The following is an 18,791-nucleotide window of genomic DNA, read 5'->3' on the forward strand; positions in this document are numbered from 1 at the left end:
TGTATGTAAGTTATCAATTCTTTTGGGTGTTCTGAAAACTTACAATGAACTATCAAACAGATTTGTTTTAACCAACAACAAAAAAATTGGCACTAAATTTAAGCAGATGTTATGTAAAATAAAGATTGTGAATTATTGTCAGAAGACCCAAAAGAGAAATGCATTTCTTCAATATTCTTAATTTTTCATCTTTTTTTTTTTGAAAATCGAAGTATTTAAGGTTCTCTCAGAGAATAAAATTTAATTTTTCATAAATTATTCTGGGTGAATAAAACGTGAAGTAGCTACAATGAGAAAAACAAAAGCCAGGTTAACAGTCAAGGAAAGAAAGGAAAACACTGTTTCAAAATAGTAATGGGAGTGGGTGGGGGCTGTGGCTCAGGGGTAGAGACCACGTGTGGGGCACTGGATTTGATCCTAAGCACCACATAAAAATGAATATAATAAAGGTATTGTGTTTCTGTGCAACTAAAAAAAAATTAAAAAATAGTAATGGGAGTATATTTAGTTCATAGTCCCCCATCCCCTATACTGAAAACAGCAAGAAAGTTTGAGGGGACTGATGGCACTGTATGTTAATCATAAAAAATGTAAAGGGGGAAGAAAAACATCAGCAGATCATTTGTAAATTATCTACCTCAGGAAACAATTTTTCAAAGAAATGTAAGATTTCCAAAAATTGCTCTCTATTGTATAAGAGAAACTTGCAACGATTACTCCTTATATTAGATTAAAAATTAAATTTTAATAAATATAATGGTTTATCATATATAAATTAATTATTAATTTATAAATAACTTTTACATATAAAATAAAATGATGAGTATATGCATATGTGGGATGTATATTGTTTATATATATATAAACATCTACACACATATATATGAGACAACAGGTAAACTGGCATATCTTAGGAAAATATGGAAAAATATATATTATAGATAAGAAAAACAAATTTGAAGCCTCAAAAAAAGCAGAACAAAATTATCAGAACTGTTCAATACATGGTGCACAGGCTGGAGAAAAAAGAATACATATAAACCTGATATGAGATGATATACAAAGAAAGAAAACTCAAGAGGACCAACACATCAATAGTGTATTTCCTGAAAAAATGTTACAGAGGAAATGAAAAAAAAATTCAAAGATAAAATTGAAAACATACCTGAAATATACCAAGACTCAAAAATGCAGTTTAAAAGAACTCTTCAGATCCCAGGACAAAAAGGAAATTACTAAGTCTATGAGGTATCCTGAAAAAGAAACTGAATGCTGTGGCTGAAGCAAAGAACTTGTAGATATTTAGGAAGTAAAAATAGTTACCCATTGAGTCACATTTGAAGCCAGTCTTAGAATTCTCCACAGCAACACTCAGTGGCTTATTATAGAGGAGGTTTGATAAAAATATCCTAAAGGAAACTATGACCTTTAAGTTTTATACTCTCATACACTCAAACATTCTTAGCAATGTATAATTTGACCTAAGAGGTTTTAACAATCTACCTATTGCCAAATTTCAGCCATCCTAGAGATATATCAGAATAAAATAACACCTAAGAATGGAAAGGAATCAGGTCAAAAACTAATAAAGCTCTGTGACTCCATCAGCACATAGAACTGAACTTTCTCCACTCTGTAAAGTATAATCAACAAACTGTAGGTTTATTACTGAACTTTGCCTTCTGATATCCACTATGAGGAACAAGAGATGGGGAAAAGGCAGGGCAAGAGTGCCAAGTATGAATTATTGGAAAACAGGGATTTAAGAGATCATTTATGATATGGATTCATGTAGTATTTAAAATAGGAACTCCCTAAACTTTTGAACTTCTATTTCATTCTTTTTTCTATTGGATTCCATTGGGGACTTATTGTAACTTCTTGTGAAGAATATTTATTTGATCATTTTTCATTTTAACTCATATTCTATTAAATACAATTAAAGTATAATTCAATATTTTTGAATTAATAAAATGGTATTTAAAATATTTCCAGTAAAGCTGTGTTTCTGTGAAGCTTTTGTTATTATGTATCTGTCTGTCCTTTTTAGTATCATGAAGAATAGTTTGAAGCACCATTCATCAGTTGTTGATGGTGATTCACCATAGGCAGTAGAACACTAGATGATTTAAAAATCTTAATTATTTGTATTGTTTGATAATTTTTATAAATTAGTCTCAAAACACATGTAATCATTCTATTTTGTTTCAAGTAGTAATTTATTATTTTTGTTAAGCAATAATCTTTTTTCTTTGTTGATTCTTTTTAGTTATAGATAACAATAGGATTCATTTGGACTTAATTATCAAGGCATTGAGCATAATTTGCTCTAATTCAGTCCCTAATACTTCTCCCTCCCCTTCCCTTCTCCCTTCTCCCTTCCCATCCCTCTACTGATCTTTCTGATGCTTATTTATGTATTTTTAATTAGTGTCTTTTATGTGTGTAATCATTCTTTAATAAGCAGAGAAATTCCTATGAATATATCCACTTTTCTTTGCAAAACTTTGTGTGCAAGTATGGGTATAAATGTGTGTATTACAGAGAGACAGGCTCTGGTCCTGGGAGCTCTTCATATTTCCTGTGAAGAGCACTGTATTTTTAGGTAGTGAACCCTATCATGTATTTACTGTTTATCTATTTTTACTTGATTTGATTGAACTTTATGCATACACAAACTACACACATTCATAAGCAATAAAAGTATAGTTAATATAAATGCATTTCTTATATGCTTGCTCCTGATTAAATATAAAATGAATTCATTTACAAATTTAGTATACATTAATTAACTTTATTGAAACAAAAATGCATTTTTATTAAATTTAAAATAAAATATATGAAACCTAGTAAAGCCCCACAGTGATAAAATTAATGAAATAAAAATAATGATAAATGAATGATTAAATACTCAAAATAAGAATAACATTATAAGAAAAAAGGGGAGTAATCTTATTGTATAAAGTAAAAATTGAGAACACACAAAGAAAGGAAGATTCTAGGAGATTTCAGTGAGCCTCTTACTCCCAACTGAACCTCTCCTGACCCATCACTCTCCACCTGTGAACTCAGTCGGAACAAAGGGTTAACATAATCCTGGAATCCACCCTGATTTCTCCAGTTAGGAAGAAGTGGTCTGAGGAGTAAGACCCAGGTAGAGTAAGGAAAAGCCCTCAAGTGTAAGTATTTCCACATGCCACCCTGGGACGTGGTCACGTGCCAGAAGAGGGCCTTTCATACTAGCTAAATTGGAGAAATGCTTTTTCCAGACAAATGGGATATGCAGTCGTCTGTGCCTAGGAGGCCCCTCCTGTAGAAGGTTTCAGGTAACCTCAAAGGAGAGAGCTGGCCTCAGGCCCCAGAGAGAAGGACAGGACATTGTGCCCACCCAGACTCTCATATTGCCCCCTCTGGTACCAATGATCAAGCAACATCTGACCTCAAGTTTTAGTTCAGATGGGGGAAAAGATCCAGAGATCAAATCGAATGTCTAGACAGAGGCAGTCCTGCTAACTGCAAGCACAATGAGAAGAAGGGACGGAGGAAGGGAGGAAGGAACAAAGGAAGGAGGGAAGGAGGAGGTGGAGACAGTAAAACTTGTTACAAATTAAAATACAGTTGGAGAAACAGAAGATGGCATGCTTGTGCTGTGCATTATGTAGAACTCAATTAAGTGAAGCTCAAAATGCAAAAGCATTAAGGTGAAAAAAGCATAATGCAAAAAGAGAGAATGATTATAATTTTAAAAGTGCCAAATCTAAATTGTAGATGCGCCCATTAGAGAGATATGAATTTATATTACCAGAAACAGAACAGAAATAGTTGAAATGGGAATGGATGACCTAGAACAACCAGCAGTTCAGAAGAAATGGCGAAAAGAGGAAAAGATAAAATGGAAATTGCATGTGTTCATTGAAAAGGCAGAGCAGACACGAAAATGCAGATCCAGAGAGAGGACCCAGCTCTGTGGAGCGCAAGGCAACACAGGCAGCGAGCAAGCAAGAACTCTACCGGACAACTGGGTCAAGTCAGCACTTAGAAAAGAAGATGTCGAGCTGGCCCGGATGATGCCAGAAACAAGAGAGCAGAGAAAAGCCCAGACTACTCAGGGGAGAACAAGGGACTATGAAATCTCTAATGAAAAAAAAAGGGCTGTTGCTTGAGTCTGAGCATAGAGGCATTTTCAAACAGAATTATATATATGCCAATTAAATAAGCAGCCCACAGTGAAATACGGCGAACCCATAGAGGAGTCAAAATAAACAAGTCATGGGATGATATGTGGGAAAGTGACTGAGGCTGAGAATTAAACTCATCTACGTTAGAAAACAAAATTATAAATCTGGACAGGATGTAAATACAATAAAAGACGACAAAGAAAACATGATCCAAGCAAGAGCAATAGGCTAGTGGGTCTAGGGGAAGGGGAAGGAAGTATATGACCCCTAAAAATCTTAGTTGTATAGCACAGGATCAATCTTACAATGGTTAACATATAATCATGTGGGTTAAATAAAACCATCATGACTTTAGACTCACCATAGATACCAGAACCTCTTTTCCTGATCTGGAAGAGATTTTTAAGGAAATGGTATCTTTTGTCTTTCAGAAATATGTATTGTGCAATTACCGAATCCCTTCAATATTAGTTCTTTTCCTACATTGGATTAAAACTGAATTTAATGTATTTCAAGTGTGTTGAATGCAATGGTGTTATTCTAAAATCACTTCTTTCCCTTGCTCTGATCTTCCTCATCCCTTGTCAACATGGGTCTCTGGTCACATTTGCTTTCATTTACAGGGTCCTAGATGTCTGGGCCTCACTCATAGCTGGGTGGGAAGGTTTTATGGCTTCCTACTTTGTTTCCTGTTTTATGACCTGACATTTTTAAAGAGCTCATATTGTTTTGGTAAATCTACTCACTCTTTCCCAACTATATATAAGAAACTATCCCACCGTAGGTTAAAGAGGAAAAGAAACATAATGAGGAAAAGAGGAGTCACAAATTCTGAATGAAAATGAGTGAGTGGTGTGGGAAAGTTCAACCTCACAGACAGCAAAGAAATGGATTTTCAAAGTCAGGGGAGATCCTGTTGTCCCATTTCAAAATGATCTTCCAATGAAGAGGCGGAGGGCGAGATCAAAGGAGCCCTGGGCATGTAAACCACACAACTTTTCCCGGACAGTCTGAAATTTCAAATTCCCAAATGTGGGGTTGGTTCATGGCTTTCATCCTGACAATTCTCAGTAGGAAGCAATCTACAGAAATAAGGTGAAATTATCTTGGCAATTCACTTGTAGGAAGCAATTTCCATAAATAAGGCAAAATATAGCCAAAGAATTAATGCTTGAAGAGGCTCACCTTTGCCCTTCTCATAATTTTAAAAAGTAGATCCACCTATTACCTTCCCTAAGAACATTTATATACACTACATTATGCATTTATGATCTACTACATACAAATATTAGAACTAATATTTCAATAATTTTTTAAAAATAAAAAACATTTGCAATGTTAGATTAAAATTGCATATTTGAAATAATTGCAAAATATATGTTTTGTAAAGTATGTACTAAAATATGTTTGTAAATGTCAACTTAGAATTTAAAATGACAACATTTCACAATGGTTTATTCTGGGATTATTTGATTAAAAAGAGTGAAGTTTTATCTTTTTTACGATTACAAATTTCTACATGTAATTCTTAGTTGTCTTTGAATATTTTCACTGTGAATTATTATTTTACTAGTTATCAATAAAAAGTGCACCTAGAGAAATTCTGTTATATTTTATTATTTGTACATGCCATATGAATACTTTCTTTGGTTTGGAATGAAAATCATGTATGTAGTGTTACACCTGGGTCCCTCCTGGTGTAAATAGTATGTTTATTGGATTCTTTATCTTACATTAAGTTTTTTTTTTATTTTGACTTTTTATATATTTATATATTTTTGGTAGCGGATTGAACCCAAGGGCACTTAACCACAGAACCACATACCCAGCCCTTTTTAATATTTTATTTAGAAACAGGATCTCACTGAATTGCTTAGGGTCTCGATAAGTTGCTGAGGATGGCTTGGAACTCAAGATTCTCCTGCCTCAGCCTCCTGAGCTGCCTGGAATACAGTTGTGTGCCACCACACCTGGCTTTACATTGTTTTAAAGTAAATCTATTTTGCATGTCTTGCATTTTTTAGATTTTCTTATTATTCACTCTTATTTAAAAGTCTTACAATCACAATTTCAAATTTCTAGTTATATATAATAGCAATTAAAGACTATAAAGTAGGTGGAGACTTTTTTTTTAGTGAAAAATTACTTAATGAGTTGATTTCAAAACAATGCTAAGCTCAAAGTTAATAAACTCAGTCCAGCAGCTAAACAACCATACTCTGAGTCAAAAGGTACCACTTTTCATTTTCATTTCTATGAAACTGTAGAATTCCCCACTATTTTCATTTGTAAGGTGGTTATTATAGTTCATTTTTTTTTAACCTACCTACCTTGCAGGGATGCTGTGAGGATTAATGAGATCACTCCTATAAAGGATTGGAGTTCCTCGGAGATGAGAGATATGAAAATGTTATTATTATCCTGTCATTCATATATTAGCTTGCTCTCTCTTTCAGGACCTGAAGGTAGAATCAAAAAGAAACAAATTCTGATCCATGGTGAGAAATATTTAATGAGATTTTCCCACTTTTTTCATGTTTAATACCTAAGCTTCCCAGAACCTGATATATTAAATTTATTTCAAAGACCATTTTGCATACTGATTTCATGTCTTTTATGTAGAAATCTGGTTGCTTTAGGTTAGGTTTAAAGTGAAATCAGATGTGCATTATTTTCATTTGTTTGAAATGAAGTCCATTATATTTGGCTGAATTTCTGTATATTCAAATTTATTAAATTAAATTCCAATATTATGCTGTTAAATGAAAAAGAGAAATAGATACCCACAACTCAATTAAATTATGAGTTAAATTCTTTGTTTTCTGGCATTATCATTACTTCCTTTTTAATGTTTTCTGTTCATTTTTTATGTTCAAATACTCTTAACAGCAGTTAAATTTTCTTTCGGCTCTAAGGACTGCAAATATCTTCTTATAAAGCCAAAGAAAGCATTAAAACCTGTATTAAAGGCAGTTTGTTGACACTGAACTTTCTTTCCAGGGATTTATGATCATTTCACAAGTTCTGAAATGACATGTCTCTCCAACTTGTGGCACTCCAGGATTTATATCAGAGTAAAAGTGCTCTTCCCAACTGTATTGCTTCACTTCCCAGGTAGTCGAGGATTTTATTTAATTCTCTATAATTGACTTTAAAAAAAATTTTTTTAATATTTATTTTTTAGCATTTGGCGGACACAACATCTTTGTTTGTATGTGAGGCTGAGGATCGAACCCGGGCCGCATGCATGCCAGGCGAGCGCGCTACCGCTTGAGCCACATTTCCAGCCCTATAATTGACTTTTGATGTATACATGCAAATATCAAGTTTATCATGAAAATATTGCAAGAGACATGATTGACTTTTTAACATTACCACCTTCTCAAGAGAGACTTGAACATAGTGATTAAAAATATTGCTTAAGTAAAGCATCCAGATGATTTTAAAAACCTTGGCTGAAACTGCAGACTTTCTCATTGATATTACACTGCCTGTAATATTTACAAAACCCCCCAAATTTTGTTACTTATATTTATTTCATTAAGCCAATCTCATCCAACACTGATAACAGTTTCATATTTTATTTTATATATTTTCTTCAGCTACTTATGGCTTAATATACAACAAAACAACTTAAATACCCTCAAATGCATATATTTTATATTTTAAACTTTTATGTAAAAGAGCTAATTATTTGTAAAAAAAATGATATTTTACTGTAGTCTTCATTCTCCAAAGATTTTTTGACTTTGAATGGATCCAGATCTTGCAACCAGTGAGACCATAAATTAATGTGTCAATAATGAAGTACACTGATCTTATTTTTAGGTTACTTCAAAGATTGTGTGCTTGACTTATACTGTTAAATATAGTGCTAATCTTCTGTTAACACTTTATCTTCTTTATTGTAACTACCTATCTTATTTATTTTATACATACATTAATTCTGAAAAAGTTTTCATTTCAAGAATGAACAATAGTAAAATGAACAAATAATTCTTAAGCTGGAGACAGTCTGTTAAAGTTTTGTAGCTTTTTTTCTGTGTCTCTTTGGCATGCACACACACACACACACACACTTAACTGGTTGCAAATTATAAGAATAATAATATTCTCCTATATGGCCAGAATGTCATAGTGTTTATGCCGAAGACTATTGATGTTCATTTCGAAATATCATATAGTATATATTCCAATTTCAGATTCCACAGATTTTCCTAAAATCATCTTTGAGAATATCTTCAGAATCCAGATCCAACCAAGGTTTAAGCCTTATATTGGATTGTTATGTTGCTTTACTCATTTTACTTTAAGAACAGCTGTCTTAACCTTCTGTTTCCTTACTCTGAAGTAGTATGTCCCTATAGCATGTAAGTCCCTTTGTTTTTAATTTATCTAATTATGTCCTTGTGATAGAAACATTAATGGAAGTATAAAAATGTAATAAAATTATTACAACATCTTAGTGATGGTATGTCTTAGTGATAGGAAATTTGATCACTTGATCAAGTGGTGACCATGGATCTGTTACTCACCATGTGGCACTTTGCCCTTTACCCTTTTCAATCAGTGAGTTCTCCATGGGTGACTTTTTGAGACCATGTGAATAGTCTATATTATGCAACTTATGTAAGCTTTTCACAGAAGGACTTGAGCATCAATGGATGATGCTGTCTGAATCAATTATTCCACTAAAGTTTGAATATACTGATATTCTAATTTTGATTTCCCTATATATTTATAAACTGGCATTCCGTCTTCCTCTCTTGGTTTCTTTTTTCATATGACTACTACTACATAGTCACAAAGTCATTTTTGATTCAAAGTACTATACTCCAATGTGATAAGTAGTACTAGAATCTCAAAATGTTCCATTTTAAAAGTATGAAAGTCCAGAAATTAGCTTCTATTTTGTGTTTGTCATGATTTGGGGGATTAGTTTTGATATTCATGTGATTTGTTTTTATGTAATTAATTTGTAATTTTTTTCACATTGATGATTATCATTACTTGACCTATCACACTAAGAAAGTATTATTGCCATTTGTAAAAACAAATGTGTTTTCACATTTTCAACTTTTCACATTCAAACTTTAGACATAACTTCCATATAACATTTACCTCATTAGCAACTCATGATTTTTAGTTATCAAGGTTTGTATTTAAAAAATTAACTTACTACTTTTGTTTGTTTTGTTTTTCAGCAGTTTTAAAACACTTTTAAGACTTGTTTTCTTAACTATCAGTTCTTTGTAGTAAGCTTTTCATACAATTCCTTTTTATTTTAATTCAGTAATTTCAGATAATTCTTGATTGTGCTGTTAGAGGAAATGCTAAGAAACATACAAGAACTTTGTTTCTTTGTAATTTGTGTATTTATTTCTTCTTCTTAAAAAATAACTTTATCTAAGTATAATTTACCCACAACAAAATGTAGTCATTATAGAGGAACATTTTGAGGAATATTGACAAACATACATAAACACCTTCACTGAAATCAGGTTAAAGTTATCCTATCACCCCCAATTATCTCCTCATTTCACATTACAATTTCTTTTTATTTATTTATTTTTTTATTGTTGGTTGTTCAAAACATTACATAGTTCTTGATATATCATATTTCACACTTTGATTCAAGTGGGTTATGAACTCCCATTCTTACCCCGTATACAGATTGCAGAATCACATCAGTTACACTTCCATTGATTTATATATTGCCATACTAGTGTCTGTTGTATTCTGCTGCCTTTCCTATCCTTTACTATCCCCCCTCCCCTCCCCTCCCCTCCCCTCTTCTCTCTCTCCCCCCTCTACTGTAATTCATTTCTCCCCCTTGTATTATTTTTCCCTTTCCCCTCGCTTCCTCTTGTATGTAATTTTGTATAACCCTGAGGGTCTCCTTCCATTTCCATGCAATTTCCCTTCTCTCTCCCTTTCCCTCCCACCTCTCATCCCTGTTTAATGTTAATCTTCTTCTCATGCTCTTCCTCCCTACTCTGTTCTTAGTTATATCAAAGAAGACATTTGGCATTTGTTTTTTAGGGATTGGCTGGCTTCACTTAGCATAATCTGCTCTAATGCCATCCATTTCCCTCCAAATTCTATGATTTTGTCATTTTTTAATGCAGAGTAATACTCCATTGTGTATAAATGCCACATTTTTAAAAAATCCATTTGTCTATTGAAGGGCATCTAGGTTGGTTCCACAGTCTTGCTATGGTGAATTATTCTGCTATGAACATCAATGTAGCAGTGTCCCTGTAGCATGCTCTTTTTAGGTCTTTAGGGAATAGACCGAGAAGGGGAATAGCTGGGCCAAATGGTGGTTCCATTCCCAGCTTTCCAAGAAATCTCCATACTGCTTTCCAGATTGGCTGCACCAATTTGCAGTCCCACCAACAGTAAACAAGTGTACCCTTTTCCCCACATCCTCGCCAGCACTTGTTGTTGTTTGACTTCATAATGGCTGCCAATCTTACTGGAGTGAGATGGTATCTTAGGGTGGTTTTGATTTGCATTTCTCTGACTGCTAGAGATGGTGAGCATTTTTTCATGTACTTGTTGATTGATTGTATGTCCTCCTCTGAGAAGTGTCTGTTCAGGTCCTTGGCCCATTTGTTGATTGGGTTATTTGTTATCTTATTGTCTAATTTTTTGAGTTCTTTGTATACTCTAGATATTAGGGCTCTATCTGAAGTGTGAGGAGTAAAGATTTGTTCCCAGGATGTAGGCTCCCTATTTACCTCTCTTATTGTTTCTTTTGCTGAGAAAAAACTTTTTAGTTTGAGTAAGTCCCATTTGTTGATTCTAGTTATTAACTCTTGTGCTATGGGTGTCCTATTGAGGAATTTGGAGCCTGACCCCACAGTATGTAGATCGTAGCCAACTTTTTCTTCTATCAGACGCCGTGTCTCTGATTTGATATCAAGCTCCTTGATCCATTTTGAGTTAACTTTTGTGCATGGCGAGAGAAAGGGATTCAGTTTCATTTTGTTGCATATGGATTTCCAGTTTTCCCAGCACCATTTGTTGAAGATGCTATCCTTCCTCCATTGCATGCTTTTAGTCCCTTTATCAAATATAAGATAGTTGTAGTTTTGTGGATTGGTTTCTGTGTCCTCTATTCTGTACCATTGGTCCACCCACCTGTTTTGGTACCAGTACCATGCTGTTTTTGTTACTATTGCTCTGTAGTATAGTTTGAAGTCTGGTATCGCTATACAGCCTGATTCACACTTCCTGCTTAGCATTGTTTTTGCTATTCTGGGTCTTTTATTTTTCCATATGAATTTCATGATTGCTTTCTCTATTTCTACAAGAAATGCCATTGGGATTTTGATTGGCATTGCATTAAACCTATAGAGAACTTTTGGTAATATCGCCATTTTGATGATGTTAGTCTGCCTATCCATGAACAGGGTATATTTTTCCATCTTCTAAGATCTTCTTCTATTTCTCTCTTTAGGGTTCTGTAGTTTTCATTGTATAAGTCTTTCACCTCTTTTGTTAGGTTGATTCCCAAGTATTTTATTTTTTTTTGAGGATATTGTGAATGGAGTGGTTGTCCTCATTTCCATTTCAGAGGATTTGTCGCTGATATACAGGAATGCTTTTGATTTATACATGTTGATTTTATATCCTGCTGAAATTAATGAAATCGAAACAAAAGAAACAATTGAAAAAATTGACAAAACTAAAAGTTGGTTCTTTGAAAAAATAAATAAAATCAACAGACCCTTAGCCATGCTAACAAAGAGAAGAGAGAGAACTCAAATTACTAGCATATGGGATGAAAAAGGCAATATCACAACAGACACTTCAGAAATACAGAAGATAATCAGAAACTATTTTGAATCCTTATACTCCAATAAAATAGAAGATAGTGAAGGCATTGATAAATTTCTTAAGTCATATGATCTGCCCAGATTGAGTGAGGAGGATATAGACAACCTAAACAGACCATTATCAATTGAGGAAATAGAAGAAACCATCAAAAGACTACCAACTAAGAGAAGCCCAGGACCGGATGGGTATACAGCAGAGTTTTACAAAACCTTTAAAGAGGAACTAATACCAATACTTTTCAAGCTATTTCAGGAAATAGAAAAAGAGGGAGAACTTCCAAATTCATTCTACGAGGCCAACATCACCCTGATTCCTAAACCAGACAAAGACACTTCAAAGAAAGAAAACTACAGACCAATATCTCTAATGAACCTAGATGCAAAAATCCTCAATAAAATTCTGGCGAATCGGATTCAAAAACATATCAAAAAAATTGTGCACCATGATCAGGTAGGATTCATCCCTGGGATGCAAGGCTGGTTCAATATACGGAAATCAATAAATGTTATTCACCACATCAATAGACTTAAAAATAAGAACCATATGATCATCTCGATAGATGCAGAAAAAGCATTCGACAAAGTACAGCATCCCTTTATGTTCAAAACTCTAGAAAAACTAGGGATAACAGGAATTTACCTCAACATTGTAAAAGCAATCTATGCTAAGCCTCAGGCTAGCATCATTCTGAATGGAGAAAAATTGAAGGCATTCCCTCTAAAATCTGGAACAAGACAGGGATGCCCTCTCTCACCACTTCTGTTCAACATAGTTCTCGACACACTGGCCAGAGCAATTAGACAGACGAAAGAAATTAAAGGCATAAAAATAGGAAAAGAAGAACTTAAATTATCACTATTTGCAGATGACATGATTCTATACCTAGCAGACCCAAAAGGGTCTACAAAGAAACTATTAGAGCTAATAAATGAATTCAGCAAAGTGGCAGGATATAAAATCAACACGCATAAAACATTACAATTTCTTTACCCCCAGCATTGGCAGCTCCTACTCTGCTTTGCCTTGCTGAGGACCAGGTTAGCCTTTCCTGGAATGGTGTGGCTGGAACAACACATCATGTGCTACTTCCTCTCAGCCTCAATGTAAACATTGTTGGTAAAAGGATTAGCAGTTTGTCTCTTTTTCATTGCTGAGCGGGATTCCAGGGATGGGACACAAGTCAGGTTGTCTGTCCACAGACACCTTCAGGGACACAAAAGCTGCATCCAGAATTCAGATACTATGAACAGAAACCCTAGAGCTACTATGCACTGTCCTCCTGTGGATACACTCTCATTTCTTCTGGCAAAGCCACCAGAACTACTATTTCTGGGTTGCACGCCAAGGGGATGCTTAAAACTCTATAAAATAATTTTCTAAAGTTCTTGTACCATCTCACTGCATGTGAGAATTCCAATTGCTAGGCATTCTCATTAAAATTTGGTGTTGGGGCTGGGATTGTGGCTCAGCCGTAGAGCGCTCGCCTAGCATGGGTGGGATCTGGTTTGATTCTCAGCACCACATAAAAATAAAGACATTGTGTTGTGTCCATCTACAAAAAAAAAAAAAGAGAGAGAGAGAGAGAGATTCATTCTCTCTCTCTCTCTCTCTCTCTCTCTCTCTCTCTCTTTAAAAAAAAAATTGGTGTCATCTTGATATTAGGAAGAAAAAAATTTCACCATATTATTGTATCATATTCCTTTTCCCTTTATCCATTTTTCCTTCTCTCTCCTCTTCCTCCTCTTTTCCCCTCCTCTCTTTTGGTTCATACTCTTCCACTTCCCCCTCTCTCTCCTCTTTGTGAGCTTTCCAGGTGCTTGCTTTAAAAACAAAACAAAACACTACTGGGCCTTGTTGAGACTTAGATTGATTTCTATTTTCCTCCAATATGTTATTTTCAATTTACATTCACTTCAGCCTTTATGCTATTATTTGCTCCACAATTTGTTCAAACATATTTCTAAGATCTTTTCCTGACTTTGTAATATAACTGCATAGCTCATTAATTTAAAGGCCTTCTTCGTTTTCAAACTGAGCTGTTGATCTCTAAGAAGTGTTTTAAATACATTCTGAGGTCTTCCGTGTAGTATTTCCATTTTGCCTATTCTAAATACTTTTAAATGTCCATTATAATTATTGATTCATAAAGGTACAGAATTTAATTTATTCTTAGTTTCCAAATTCAATAAATTGTTATAAATGTTTTCAGATATGTTCCACGTGAAAGTCAAATTTAATTGCAGTTTTCTTTCTGTATCAATTAGACCACGTGAACTGTCACGCTGTTATAAAGGTATTGCCCCTTCAGTCCATAGGTACCCTCTACCCTGCATGTGGTCCCAGACATCTTTCTCTTACCAAATGGTACAGACCTGTTGGTAGAGGCAGGATTCCTCTTGCTGGCTGCATGAGCTCTTGCAGGCTCTTGAAGTAGGTGGAGGCCAGGCAGGGACCACACCAGCTGCTCCCGGGCAGCTTCCAACACACCACCTCCTTCCGTGGGTGGTTACACAAATGTGTGGGATGTCATCTCTCAGAAGTTGCTCATGCCTGACCACTCAGATGAAAACTTCCCAGTGTGCTCTGCCAGCATGGCACCCAGTGACCTTCTTTGCTCTTTTGTGAACTTGTGCCCTGTCCAAGGAGGTCTAGTTCTCAGGCCTAGAGGAAGCAGAGTAGGTGAGCGGACCCCTAGGCCTTTTCCTCCTTTAGTATTGGCAAAGACACTAATCGGTGTCTAGAAAAGCTGATAATGAGATAAGAAGGACTCTAAAAAGAAAGTGATATCAAAAGAAATAAATGGGGAAATTGACCACGTCCCTGATCGCCAGTCTTTGGGTAAGAATCAAAGCTGAATGCCCCGGGCTGTAAAGTAGAAGAATGCACTCAGGAAACATCTGAAGGACTCCACCTGCACAGAGGGCCTACACTGATCTCACAGGCAGCCCTTGCTGTTAGCAGTGGTGTGGCCTCCACCAGTTTCCAGCCAGGAGTGCATGAGTAACAAGATGTACAAACCTTCCCCTGGGGAGTCCCCCAAGTTCTTTCGGATGAGAGAACAGCACACGGGGGCATTTGCAGCTGTGGGGTTGAATATCTAGGTATTCTGTTTTATTCTTAGAAGCAGAAGGTGATCTTATACCTGCTCTTCTTATGTTCTTTAGAATTAAGTTTATCCCTTGTAATCCTCCAGCTGTAGTGAATAATTAATAATATATATTTAAACGACCCAGTTCAAATTGCTATGTGATTTGCCTTTTGATTGGCCCCTAATATAACAATACTGGTCTAATGCATACATTTTCTTGTGATCTACTTCTTTTTTCTTAGAGATGTAGATCATGGTATCCCACTGTAATGCTGGTTTTGAACCATTTTTATAACACTTTCAGTTCTTACTACATATATATTGAGTGAGCAATGTCAAAAGTGTATAAACAAATATTTCTTCTGTTTCAGATTGATGGATTTTTATCATTATATATACCCACATTATTTCTAAATTCTAACATCTTATTTAAATAAGCAGTTTGCCTGGTATGTAGTTTTTTTCCATTAAACCTTTCGTTGTCTTGCTACTTCAGAAAATTGTGTTTGTTCAATTAAATTTAAGAATCTTTATCTTTCTTCTATTAGTTTGAAAGTTTTACTTATGATCTCTAATTTTTGTGGATCTTAGATCTTAGACGTACACAATTTAATGTAATCCAAAGTTATTAACAACTTTTCATGTTTTAAAGCAATTAAATTATTTTTGTTTTAATCTCAATTATTTTTTCCAAATTATAAACTATCAGGAAACAATTTTGGTTTACACTACTTTTTGTTTTTGTATAGTCATCAGACAATGTTACTATTCTTACATATGATCAATCCATGTTTGTATATAATTTACATGTTTATAAATATGCAGTTATTTGCCATCAAGTTTGTCTTTAAAGATGGGGTCATTGCAGGGATTTTAAAAATCAGTGTTATAATCAGATTTACTTTAAGTGGGCTATTATGCGAAGGTAAAAATGGGACCTGCAATCAGGAAGACCAAGTTTCAAGATGTTTATGGAGATCAGAGTAAAAAATAATAAGGTGTTAAGTCAAGGAATTAGACTGGTTTAAACAGGATGGGACACAGGTGATAGAAATATGGGAAATAGAATGGTTCTTCAGAGTGTTGTGGGGGAGAAGTCACCTCGGGTGTTCGGTCAGTGAGAGGGAACAACAGGATATGTCCAAGTGCATGTTGCCGGGACAGAAGTTGGTATGCAGATGGGTGGACCTGGCACAGAGCTAGCATGCGTAACTGGCTCACTTGTGTTGTTGCTTTCTCTGAAACACCTGTTTGGAGATGTATAATATGGAGGTAGAGATTCTAGGTGAAGGAGTGACATGGTCTGGAATCCAGGCTGGGAACATTTCGTGGAGGTGGGCGAGGTCACCTGTGAACTCAGGAATCCTGGAGGGCTGACTCAGCTGTTTGGGGACCTGGTCCCTACCTCTAATGGGTCAGGGACCTGGGGACCTCCCGATCCTGGCATCAGGATTGGCATGGACTTTCCAGTCTGCTCTCAAGTGTTGAAACGTAAGGAAATGTAGTTTGGGGGTACACACTCCTGTCGAAGCGCATTTTCCTTATGTTCCCCTCTCTTTCCTTGTTGGTCTTGACTCTCAGTACAGTCCAACTTGTAAAATATAGTGGGTTTTTCTGTATGTTTTATAGCAGTTTTATAAAGAAATAGTCTTCTACATCAGTGAGCAAAATGTTTCTAAAGAAAATTTTTTTTGAATAATAAATATAAAATGATAGTGATTTTAGACCTGTTCAAGTTTCCAAGGGCTGTAAGGAAAACTGTAAAATTCAAAATGAAGAAATCAGATATTCAGATCTTCTGACTGTAGTAATTTCTCACCTTTCACTTACTCAAAAAGCTTCCTGTAATTTTAGGTTTTTGCCAAGTACATGTCTTTCAACTACAGACTTTCACACCTACAATATGATCCAGATGGAGAATTTACGCTTCTTGAGTCCTGAAGCTGATCTCCAGTGCATTGCACAGTGGAAGCATTCAGGACGGCATTCAGCTTGATATGGAGCTGAAAAGTTTAACAAAATTCTTTTTTTTCCCTCACGTATTTCAGCAAAACTAGCCAAGACCAGAGCTAGTTTATTTGCTCCTCATTGAATTTACAACATCCAAGTTTCTCAATTCCTTTTGGAAGGGATACAAATATGGAGCCTTTCATTAGGGAAAATCCTAAAGCTTACTAGTTACAAGGGTGAAATTATTGATAAATTAGGCAGATCCTAGAATGCTCACATGAATTTTTGCTTTTCTAAACAGCAATTTTTTTTTTATAATTAAGAACAAAATTTGAATTTGCTCTTATATTTCAGATTTTTCTGGTAGCTTTATATCTAAGATGGATTTGAAGCATGACAATTTATATAATTTATTTTCAACATAGCATTTACAGGTTGAAGACCAAGTTTGTAAATTAATGTTTTAATTCAAAATAGACTCTATGTTGAGAAGTGTGTATTTTTATTTGCCTTTCTTGTGTACATTTTGTAGAGACTTTTGTTGACAGACTACTGTTTATTTTTCTAAATTCGTGATATATGGATTTGAGAGAGAAAAGGGAGTTTAATTGGGTGGTGTTAACAGAATCACCTTTAGGGACGAGGATTATGGTCAACCTGAATGAATTCAGAGTCACTACCCACTTACGGACCTGGGAGACACAGCATTAATATTATGGTTTATAAAGAAAGTTTTAGCAGTGTGTATTGGGTGGGTGGATTGGATCATATAATTTTAGGCTATTACTTCCAAAGGATTATTTCCCACCTTAACAAGGAATTCTTCCACTGTGTAGAGGGAATTGAAGGGCAGAGATGATTCTCCAACTCCCAACAAAAAAGATACTTGCTGAAATAGATCCACTAAAAGAGTCCAAGTCAGAAAGAACCCCAATAAAATTCAAATTATATAGAGAATAACTCAGGGGTATACTTCAGAAAAAGCAATAAGCCAAAGATGGAAATGCTAAAATAAAAAATAAGAATATATGGATAGCTTTAAAACAGATAATGCCTAAATTTGAGAAATTTTAAGATGTGAAGAAGAAAAACCTAAACCAAAAACTTCATAAATAAATAAATGAAGAAAATCTTTTTCAGCTAAACAAATACTTAAGGTTTTCGTTTATAAAAGGGTTTAAAATGACAAATCAGGAATATAGATCAACAGTACACTGGTAGATAGATATTATTGAGTATCAGTGTTTTTTCTTTGAAAATTTGAATACCCCTGGTACTCCTGTGAGTTTACTGCAGCATGCAGGGACTTCCAGCCTACTGTTTGGAAATCATGATCTCCTTTGGTGGCAGGTCAAGTAATACAGGTGTAATATACGGATTGTAAATGTACTTTTTTAAAATAATGCCATTCCAGTTTACCACTTGTGGAGACATTATGTAACAATGCCTCACGTTGGCTAATGAGACACCTGGCCCTCTGCAGTGCCGCCCAGCCCATCCACATCACTTGGGTTATCTGCAAGGTCCAGTTGTAACAAAGAAGCCAGGACATCCAGAGCCTTCTACACAATACATTCCTCCTTGTGCATCCTCTGACCATAAGGCAAGACTCTAATAAACCAGCATACAGTGTAAGAATAAAGATCAAAACAGGAAAAAAACCCTCCAGAACTTCCACAGGCTCACGGATGGATTGGGATTGGAAAGTCACTGGTTAATTATACCACTGT

This window comes from Callospermophilus lateralis, chromosome 12 (assembly GCF_048772815.1).
Source record: "Callospermophilus lateralis isolate mCalLat2 chromosome 12, mCalLat2.hap1, whole genome shotgun sequence".
Lineage (NCBI taxonomy): Eukaryota > Metazoa > Chordata > Mammalia > Rodentia > Sciuridae > Callospermophilus > Callospermophilus lateralis.